Source organism: Lissotriton vulgaris, chromosome 3_1, assembly GCF_964263255.1.
Source record: "Lissotriton vulgaris chromosome 3_1, aLisVul1.2, whole genome shotgun sequence".
Taxonomy (NCBI): domain Eukaryota; kingdom Metazoa; phylum Chordata; class Amphibia; order Caudata; family Salamandridae; genus Lissotriton; species Lissotriton vulgaris.
Window position 1 is genome coordinate 1,822,486,085 of NC_141689.1, and position 10,169 is coordinate 1,822,496,253.

Below are 10,169 nucleotides of genomic sequence, written 5' to 3' on the forward strand. Positions count from 1 at the left end.
ATGCCGTCTGCGTTCCATGTCCCTGTCGGAAGCCGTATTGTGAGGAGTCCAGCAGGTTTTCCGAGGACACGAAGGCCATGAGTTGGACATTTATAATTTTTTCCAGAACCTTAGATGGAAACAGGATCCTTGCTATAGGCCAGTAGTTATTGCAATCATCGGAGTCCAAGCTAGGCTTCTTTAGCAGAGGGAGAATAGAGACCTTTTTCCCGGCCTCTGGAAAGACTTCGGACATAAGGATCTCCTTATAAAGCAGGGTCAATCAATCAATCAATCACGGCATTTGTAAAGCGCGCTACTCACCTGGGAGGGTCTCAAGGCGCTGGGGGAGAGGGGTAAGTTACTGCTCGAACAGCCAGGTCTTGAGCTGCTTCCTGAAGGAGAGATGGTCTTGGGTTCGCCGAAGGTGGATGGGGAGGGAGTTCCAAGTCTTGGCTGCCTGGTAGGAGAAGGATCTTCCCCCGGCGGTGGCTCTGCGGATGCGTGGTACGGTGGCGAGGGCATGGCCGGTCGATCGTAGCTGGCGGGTGGGCGTGTAGAAGGTCATGCGGTCGTTGAGGTACTTGGGGCCCAGGTTGTGGAGAAGCTTGTGTGCGTGGGTGAGGAGTCTGAACGTGATTCTCTTGCTGAGGGGGAGCCAGTGCAGGTCTCTCAGGTGTCCGGTGATGTGGCTGTGTCGGGGGATGTCCAGGATGAGTCGTGCGGCGGCGTTCTGGATGCGTTGGAGTCTTTTTTGAAGTTTGGCTGTGGTTCCGGCATAGAGGGTGTTCTCGTAGTCCAGTCGGCTGGTGACGAGTGCCTGGGTGACGGTCTTCCTGGTTTCAGTGGGGATCCATCTGAAGATCTTGCGGAGCATGCGCAGGGTGTTGAAGCATGAAGATGAGACGGCGTTGACTTGTCTGGTCATCGACACGGAGGAGTCCAGGATGAAGCCAGGTTGCGTGCGTGGTCCGTTGGTTTGGGAGCGGTGCCCAGGGCCGGGGGCCACCAGGAGTCGTCCCAGGCGGAGGGTGATGATCCCAGGATGAGGACTTCCGTCTTGTCTGAGTTCAGTTTAAGGCGGCTGTTCCTCATCCAGTCGGCGACGTCTTTCATCCCTTCGTGTAGGTTGGCTCTGGTGGTGGTGGGATCGTTGGTGAGGGAGAGGATCAGCTGGGTGTCGTCAGCGTAGGAGATGATGTTGAGGTTGTGTTGGCGTGCGATGGCTGCGAGGGGGCTCATGTAGACATTGAAGAGGGTTGGACTGAGTGACGATCCTTGTGGTACGCTGCAGATGACTTCGGTGGCCTCGGATCTGAACGGAGGGAGGCGGACTCTCTGGGTTCTTCCGGCGAGGAACGAGATGATCCACTCCAGTGCTTTCTCTCGGATTCCGATGTTGCTAATGCGCTTCACTAGGGTGTGGTGGCAGACAGTGTCAAACACCGCAGAGAGGTCCAGGAGGATGAGGGCCACTGTTTCCCCATTGTCGATCAGGGTTCTGATGTCGTCGGTGGCTACGATTAGGGGGGTCTCGGTGCTGTGGTTGGCCCGGAACCCAGACTGCGAGGGGTCGAGGGATCCGTTCGTCTCGAGGAAGGCGGCAAGCTGTCTGTTGATGGTCTTCTCGATGACTTTGGCCGGAAAAGGAAGGAGCGAGATGGGACGATAATTCTTGAGGTCGGTGGGGTCCGCCGTTGGTTTCTTCAAGAGGGCGGTCAGCTCGGCATGCTTCCAGCTCTCCGGGAAGGTGGCGGTGTGGAAGGAGGAGTTGATGATGTCTCGGAGATGGGGTGCGATGATGGCGTCGGCTTTGTTGCAGACGTGGTGTGGGCATGGGTCGGTTGGTGATCCGGAGTGGATGGAGTTCATTGTGCGGGTGGTGTCTTCGGTGCTGATCGGGGTCCAGTTGCAGAGGGTGGTGGTGGCGGGCGTTGGTTCGGTGGTAGGGTGCGTGGTCTGTGCGTCGAAGCTGTTGTGTATGTCGGCGATCTTGCAGTGGAAGAACGAGGCGAGCGAGTTGCAGAGGTCTTGGAAAGGAGTGATGTTGTTGTTTCCGGCGCTGGGGTTGGAGAACTCTTTGACGATGCTGAAGAATTTCTTGCTGTCGTGGGCGTTGTTGTCCAGTCGTACTTTGAGTGCCGTCTTCTTGGTGGCACAGATCAGCTGATGGTGTTTGCGGGTGGCGTGCTTGAGGGTGGTCCTGTTGTCTGTGGTCTGGTCGAGCCACCCGGCTTTCTCGAGGGTGCGGCAGTTCTTCTTGGATTCCTTGAGTTCGTCGGTGAACCAGGGGGTTTTCTTGCTGCCGGGTCTGCTGGGAGGGTTCTTTAGTGGTGCGAGGTCATCGGCGCAGGCGGTCAGCCACTTGGTGAGGTTGCTGGCTGCTTCGTTGGGGTCCGTTGTTCTGGTGGGAGTGTTCTGGCTGAGGGAGGCGGTGAGCTGCTCGGCGGTGATCTTGCTCCAGCTTCGGCGGGGAACCTGTTGCGGGAGGTGGTGGGTCGTAGTTCTTCTGAAGCTGAAGTGGACGCAGCTGTGGTCGGTCCAGTGGAGTCCGGTGGCGTGGGTGAAGGAGATGTGCTTGCTGGATGAGAAGATGGGGTCAACGTGTGGCCGGCGAAGTGGGTGGGGGTGTTCACCAGTTGCTTGGGTCCGAGGTTGGCGAGGTTGTCCAGCAGGGCGGTGGTGTTTCTGTCGTTGTTGTTCTCCAGGTGGAAGTTGAGGTCCCCTAGGAGGATGTAGTCGGCGGAGGGAAGGGCGTGCGGGCTGATGAAGTCTGCAATGTCTTCGCTGAATTGTGTGCGTGGTCACGGTGGTCGGTAGATGAGGGTGCCTCGGAGGGTGGTCTTGGGGTCAGTGTGTATCTGGAAGTGCAGGTGTTCGGCGGCGGTGAAGGTTTTGTCGGAGTTAGTCGAGATGCGGATGGTGTTCTTGTGTACAATGGCGATGCCTCCTCCCGTCTGGTTGACGCGGTCTTTCCGGGTGATCTTGTATCTGTCCGGGATGGCTGTGGCGATGTTGGGCGCTGAAGAGGCGTTTATCCAGGTTTCGGTGAGGAATGTGACGTCCGGTGCAGTCGCGTCGAGCAGGTCCCAGAGTTCCACGGGGTGCCTGTAAACGGAGCAGGTGTTGAGCAGGATGCACTTCAGGTGGTTGCTGCTGGTGCTCGACTTGGCAGGGGTGGTGCAGGTCCGGTAGCAGGTGAATCGGCAGGCTTAACAGGCGAAGGGTCCGTGGGTGCGTCTCGGGGTTGCTCGGTAGCAGGCAGGGTTCCGGCCGGCATTGAGTGCGTTTAGAGTGGCGGCGTCGTAGGTCTGTCGGGTAGTCTTGCATCGGCGGCGGGGGCCATGGTTTCTGGCACTGGGCGCGGTCCAGGCGCGGACGGGCGCAGACGGGCTTGCCTTTGGCGCACAATCGGCGCACCCGCTGCGTGTGGACGCTGCGCACACGCGCGGACTCTGCCATAAATGGAGAGTGGGGGGGGGCGGAGTGAGGGAGAAGCAGCTGGGAGGCGGGAGCAGGGCAGCAAATGGGGATCGGGGCAGAGGAAGGGGGCGGGGCCACAGGGGAGCAGCGGCGTGGGTCTGGAAGGCGGGAAAGAGCGCGGAGGAGGCGGCAAGGGGGAAGGCCTGAGGGCGGCAGCAAGCAGGAGCAGTGGTGGAGGCCAGCACACGGTGGCCGTGCGGTAGGTGAAGCGACCTGGTGAGTCGCTCGCTAATCTCATCGACTACCAGATTAAATATTTTCGGGGGCCAGGTGTCTGATGGAGCCCCTGCCTTCACTAATCTGACAATCTGCAACACCTGGTCCACATTAGGAGGTGTGAAAGCCTTCAGACCATCGCCCGGCTGACAGAGAAGTGAAGAGGGATAATTTACTTTGATTCTCAGTATCATTTTCTGTAAAGGATTCGGAGATAGAAAGCACCTTGTTACTAAAAGAATCAGCCAGATGATTACAGAAAGCAACACTGCTATTCAGTACTGATGGAGTGGGAAGTGTCACTTATTCCTTTAGAGTAGGAAAGAGTATTTTGCTTAAATTGCCTGCCTGCTTGATTTTTTCTGAGAAATAAATATGTTTTTTCTCAAAGATCATCTTTTTGTATTTGCTCAGTGATTGTGAATATGCAGTTTTCTCAGCTTCCATATAAGTTTTTCTCCAACGCCTCTCTGAACGTCTGCAGAGTTGCTTCTGGGTGCGTAGTTCATCACAGAACCAGGGTTCTGATTTCTTTAACCGTTTACTAGTAAAAGTTTTTTCAGGGGCTAGGATATTTACTGCAATTTCTAACCAATTAGTAAAGCTATAGGTGGCTGTGTTAACTTCAGACATAGGAATCGGTTTGGAGGCAGCTAAAGTTGACTGCCGCTGCAGTTGACAGATTTCCTTCCAATTCCTCCCTTTCAACGTCTTAAGGGCAGAATGAGAACGAGTAAGATGATGGGAGGAAGTAAGTACAATTCGAATGGCCATGTGATCAGACCAAGGGATTGGCAAGATCTCCTGCACTTTCAGTTGTGGATTTGATGTAAATATCCCATCTAGAGTGTGCCCGGCCTCGTGCGTCGGATGTTTGACTAATTGTTTCATCGAGACACTGGACATCAATTCTAGAAGCGATGTTGTATATTGGTTAAATTGTATTTTCTAGGTGATAATTAAAATCACCTAAGATAGAAAAATCTTGAAAGTCAACACTAGAGTCGATAATATGACCTATAGTCTCTACAAACTTGTTTTTTGCCCCTGGAGGTCTATACAGCAATGTACCGTTGAATATATGGGGCCTCATTTATGAAAAGTGACGCATCGCTGCGTGAAAACAGCGATGCGTCACTTTTCACTGCGCACTCCTTGCGACACCAATGATGCGTCATATTTAATGTATGACGCATCATGTCGCAAGGACTTACAGATACGTCAGTATTTCTGACGCATCTGTAAGCGCAAAAGTGACGCATTGCTGGAGTGTGTCACAAAAGTGACGCATCTCCAGCAATGCGTCCTTTCACATGGGGAGAGCCCCATGTTAAAGGGCTTGCGTCAGTCTTACGCCTGCTGTGAGGCAGGCACAAGATTTTGACGAAACCGCATCCTAAAAGTGACGCAGTGAAATCTCATAGATTTCACTGCGTCACTATTACGAGGCTTTTTGCGGGGGAACGCCCCCTCTGCATATATTATACCTGACGCAGGTATAATGTGGCGCAGGGGTTTAAAAAGTGACGCATCTACCTAGATGCGTCACTTTTTAAATATGGCGCAACAAGGCGCATGTTTCACGCCACAGATGCGTCACAAAAAGTGACGCATCCGCAGCGCAAAACTGACGCAAGGCCTCATAAATGAGGCCCATAGTTTTCACTCATTGTGATATTAAATGAGAGCAGATCACAGTCGGGTCACTTCCTTAAAGTGGAGCTTTTTACCAGCAGATTATCCTTTAAAATGATCTCTAGTCCCCCTCCCCGTTTATCCTGTCTATCATTCCTGATTAAAAAATAGCCTTGGGGAATGGCTAAGGAGAGCTCCAGATCAGATGTACTATCAACCCATGTCTCTGTGACAAATGCCATATCTATATTATGGGCTGCCAGCAGCTCTGCAAATTCGGTATTATGTTTAATTAAAGAGCGCGCGTTCAGGAGCAGTGCTTGGAGGGATTTTAGTAAAGCGGTTTGCGGATATAAATCCTGTTGTGTACTTAAACTGCACTTTATTTCAGTAAAAAGAAACTCCATGTCACATGAAGGACATTTCTTAAGTTCTTTCAGAGGATCAAGTTGCGAACAGGAGTCTTTCAGCTGGCCATTAAGACTCAATAAAGTGTCTCTTGTATACTTTAGGTTAGGTCCCAATAAATGCGGAAAATTAGCAAAATATTTAGGGTACCATCTGTGTGTGGCTGTCAGTCATGGCTCATTATAAACAGTGTTTATAACGAACAACGACTGACAGCTCCTGAAGTTCGCGGCGAGGCTAAAAATTTGCTAAAATGAAAAATATAAATGCACATACATCTGCTGGCTTGTCTCCTCCAGTCCTTGTGAGTAACTCGGTGCTCTGACTGCAGCAGTGGAATTCTCCACACAAATCCTGATGTTGCTTTAGTGATGCGGATGAGCAGCATGAAAGCAGCACCAGGATTGGGTGGAGCAGGTTGCCTCAACGCTCTTCGAGGCAATAGGGGCCTGTTTCTGCTCTCCACAGATTTAAACTGCGCAAGTCAAACTGGCCGTTGCAAGACTCCGGCCGAAATGACCTGTGCAGTGTAAACAGGTGGAGTGAGCATCATTCCCCTGGTGCCAGTCAGCAGCAGTGGCTCCGGCCTCCAAACAGAGCTCGGTTGGGGAAAGGGAAAAATAAAATGGTAATAAATGTATTTTATTACCATTTTATTTTTCTCCTTTGTGTCAGCACTGGCAGCAGTGGGGTTGGGAGGGGCCACGCTGGTTGACGTCCAGGCTGTTGCATAAGAGAAGGGCCCTCGTTGGGGGCCAGGTGTTATCACCTCTGCCTCAGTGCCTTTTTTGACCTTGAGGGAGGGGGTTTGCATAGGCCTCTCTGTGAGGCCACCTTTTCCAGAGAAAAAAACGTGAGAGGATGTGGTGTTAAAAATGGGCTGCCCCGTCTCCCAAGGCTTACAATAAAACACATAAATTTGAACTTGTGTAATGTAACTGGTACTCATGTAACTCGTTCCAATGCCTTCGAGTCGAGTTCACGCTATTTTTTAACATTGATTTTCTGCTTTTGTTATGTTTAGTATCGGTCACGACTGCAGCTTTAGAACACATTTTAAAGTGATTTCTCCTACCGTTTATTGTTTAAAGTATATACTGATAGAAAGGAAAAATACCGGCTTTGGTGATTTTCTTCATTTGCATACCGACCAGGACATTAAAATAGCCGCCATGCCGGTAAAAAAAAATGGCCAGGTGGCACCACAGCCAGTTAAGCCATTGTGCCCCTTGGACCGTTTTATTGCGCCTCGCCCACCCTGGCAAAATGCAGTGCTTCTTTTACCAATGTTGCTGTCTCTATACGATTTGAAATGCTTAATTTACCAAATATTTCTCTAAAAAGGAGTGCAATAAGACTCACCAAATGGTGATCCATGAAAGGGACCTTCCGGGAATGTGGGCCACTTTTTTGCGAGTATCCGGGACTAACTGTGATCTTAATCCAACCAAGCAAAACATATAAGAGGGACGTGCCAGGATAAAGGCAATTCATAAAGATCGCAGCCACGTCACGTTCCCACGGCGGAAGAGCACCGGCTAAATACCTCACTGTTGGCGGTGATGTTTACCTGGCGCAAATAAATACCACCCAAGATGGGCCAACTCGAAGTACGGCCAAAGTGAATGCCTCGGAGTCTGCCGTCCTTTAGTGGCCCGTGTACGGGTGGTCTCCTACTCTCTGTTGTAAAGCACATACTCGTGAAAACCTCATCAGCTATTTTATTTTTACAGTAAACATAAACCACCTACCCTCATATTACGTGATCAAACTAGACAGTAATTATCATTTAAAGCCCTTGTTTGCTCTGTTACATCTCCTCATTATTCAGAGTGCTATATCACTGCAATTATTAATATATTAAGCAATTCTAATTAAGTCTTTTTAATGAATTATGTATACTAATATCATTTATTGCCAGAGTATTTAATGACATCTAATTGCACTGTTTAAATACCCTTTGGTCAAATGACAAGCTCTGGTCTGTAGCGTGTGCGTGCTGTTCATTAATACAAATGTTGAACTAATTTACTGTCTTAATTTGAGAAACTGCAGGACTGCATGAAGCAAAGCCTGATTGCATTGTCTTATAATTGGGTGACGAGATACACGCATGGCTACGAAGTTACTTTTGTTTGAAAGTGTATTCTTTCTTCTCTTGTGGGCCCAGGCAAAATATATTGCGATAGAGTTTGAACTTTTCTGAATATGAGCATTTATTAGCGCCTATTGTACCTAAATTGCATTGACATTTAGGGGCAGGGGAGACCAGAAAGAACTTTCTAGCACTTGGAGAAAGTTTGCACTTTGACATTCATTCCCCTTCTGGAGGGCTGAAACAAGCACTGAGGCTTCCCCAGGAGAGGTGCTCTATAGGGGCAAGAAAGTCAGGTTCATCCCACTTGGAGAATTCTGCTATGCTGAATATTGCTTAACTGGACACTATTGGAAACATACAGCCTTGAGGTGCTACTGTATTTTGAGATCTGAAAAAGCGACTAAGAGTGTCATTTAGGCCCTGACATTAGTGTGGGGAAGGTCATCTTCTTGCCACCCCAGGCAGACTGCACTGCTTCATGCAGGTTGCCATCTCAAAGTGGGAATTTGTTTTGGAAAAACAAAAAAGCTAAATGGCCCCCACACCCTGGAAGTTTTCCCTCAATCAGTCAATTAATCAATCAATCAGGGACTTATAAAGTGGGGCTACTCACCTGTGAGGGTTTCAAGGCTCAGGGGGAAGTTGATCCCTCTAGGGGTAGGATCATTCGATCATTGGAAAAGCCAGGTATTGAGGTCTTTCTTAAATTTGGAAAACTCCAAGGGGAGGGACAACACAAAAGAAATTTTTAAGAACCCTCACTCACCAACCTAGTGGTGACATGCTTCATCACTGGGTTCCCACTGGAAAGACCTAATGTCTTTCCAGTGTGCTTCAACGCCTGTGTTACAGCGGAGCTGGTTTAGTGTGTGTTGAGGGTGTTTTAGTGAAGCCAAATTAAGCTAAGTGAGTGCAAAGAAATAGAAAAAATTAATTAAAAAGTGCAAGCACGTGACTTTCAAATATTTTATTACTTGTCCGGTCTGCACTGGTTAAAAACAAGGGTGAATGGACCATAGGTGTGGCCTTAATTATGGTAGACCCCTAGTCCATATAGGTGAATTTGGTCGACATGTTTCTGCTTTTATCGAGCCCGAGTCGCTCAGCTTTCTTCAGGACCTTAATAGTGTGATCCTCCGGTGGTGTACACGCCCTAAGGTGCACCCTGCCGTGAGGACAAAGTGTAAAAATTTTTGGAAATAATCTGTTCTTCCAAAAAAGTATATTTATACTCGTGGCTATAAAGCCGCATATAACTCACGTAGCAATTTTGATGGAGTCATGTACCTGTGGGGAAGGAAAATTTCAGTAATTAGATAGAGATATATCCCCAAATAGATACGATATTATAAATGGAAAAAACTGTTGTGTCCCATCACCCTAAGCAATAGAAACACCCTTCCAGTGGACTTCTCATGGTGAGGGTTATATAGCTTAAGTAGCATTATACTAGTAGGTAAAGGGTATCATTCCAAGCTCTACCAACATGCAAGCGTTACTGTGTTCCAAGTTTTATGTGACAACATTTTTGCAATTCTGAAATTGCATAGAAGGGACTGAGTGTGGGGTGTCTTCATGGCTCATGAGACGACAACAAAGCCCAACAATTCACTATTTGACAGTGAATTAAATAGAAGTACAAATGTCAGCAATTCAACAAACTACACTAATCACATCTTACGCTAAAAAACGGAGTAATCATGCATTCCGTGGTTTAAATGGTTGCAAACCATATTGACAATAGAACAAAGTGGGACAAAGGGTCTCGCTTTAAACTCACAGGAGGTGTGTCGATATCGAACCTCATGGGCACATAGCGCGGTGTGAGGTAATCTTCACGCTGCAATCTGTGCAGACGGAAAGAAAAACAGACCAGAATGTATTGGTTGTCTGCCCCCTGAAAAGCGTGTAGGAATATAAAACGCATAGAAACCAAAAAACGTAGGGACAAGGGAACGTTTTCTGAGAACGAGCGTCCAGCCAGGAAATGCTTGGTTACTTACTTTACTGCAGGCGGCTCCCCTCTATGCACCTAATCAGGCACCACCGCGGCCCGGACTGAACGCCGAGATGTCGGTGTTAATGTTATTAGTGCTTCCTGGTTGTACCATGTGACTACAGAGGTCACGTGGTATCTCGAGCCTGGGTGCTGGATTCTTAAAGGAGACATGTATAATTACAAGTATGAGCTGTCTCAGATGTGTTCAGAAAATTAATTCGGGGGCATTTAAGAATGGGAAAATAGAACATAAACCGAGTCAGTATCAAAATCTCGGATTTCATTATCTTTCACATGCAGTAAAGTTTGGCCTGGGACAGCTGATTCCAGCGTTATATATTCCTATTTACG

At 48.9% G+C, this 10,169-nt stretch overlaps 1 long non-coding RNA gene across 1 annotated transcript in view; it reads right to left on the reverse strand.

Moving 5' to 3' along the window:
* The window catches only part of LOC147728498 (uncharacterized), a 57,959-nt gene extending 48,038 nt beyond the window's left edge, over window positions 1-9,921 (reverse strand). The window contains exons 1-2 of the long non-coding RNA XR_015309562.1: window positions 9,823-9,921; window positions 9,600-9,666 (exon numbers count right to left, since the gene is read on the reverse strand). This is a non-coding gene — a long non-coding RNA (uncharacterized LOC147728498). The remainder of the gene's footprint in view (window positions 1-9,599; window positions 9,667-9,822) is intronic.
* Between the last annotated feature and the right edge of the window lie 248 nt (window positions 9,922-10,169).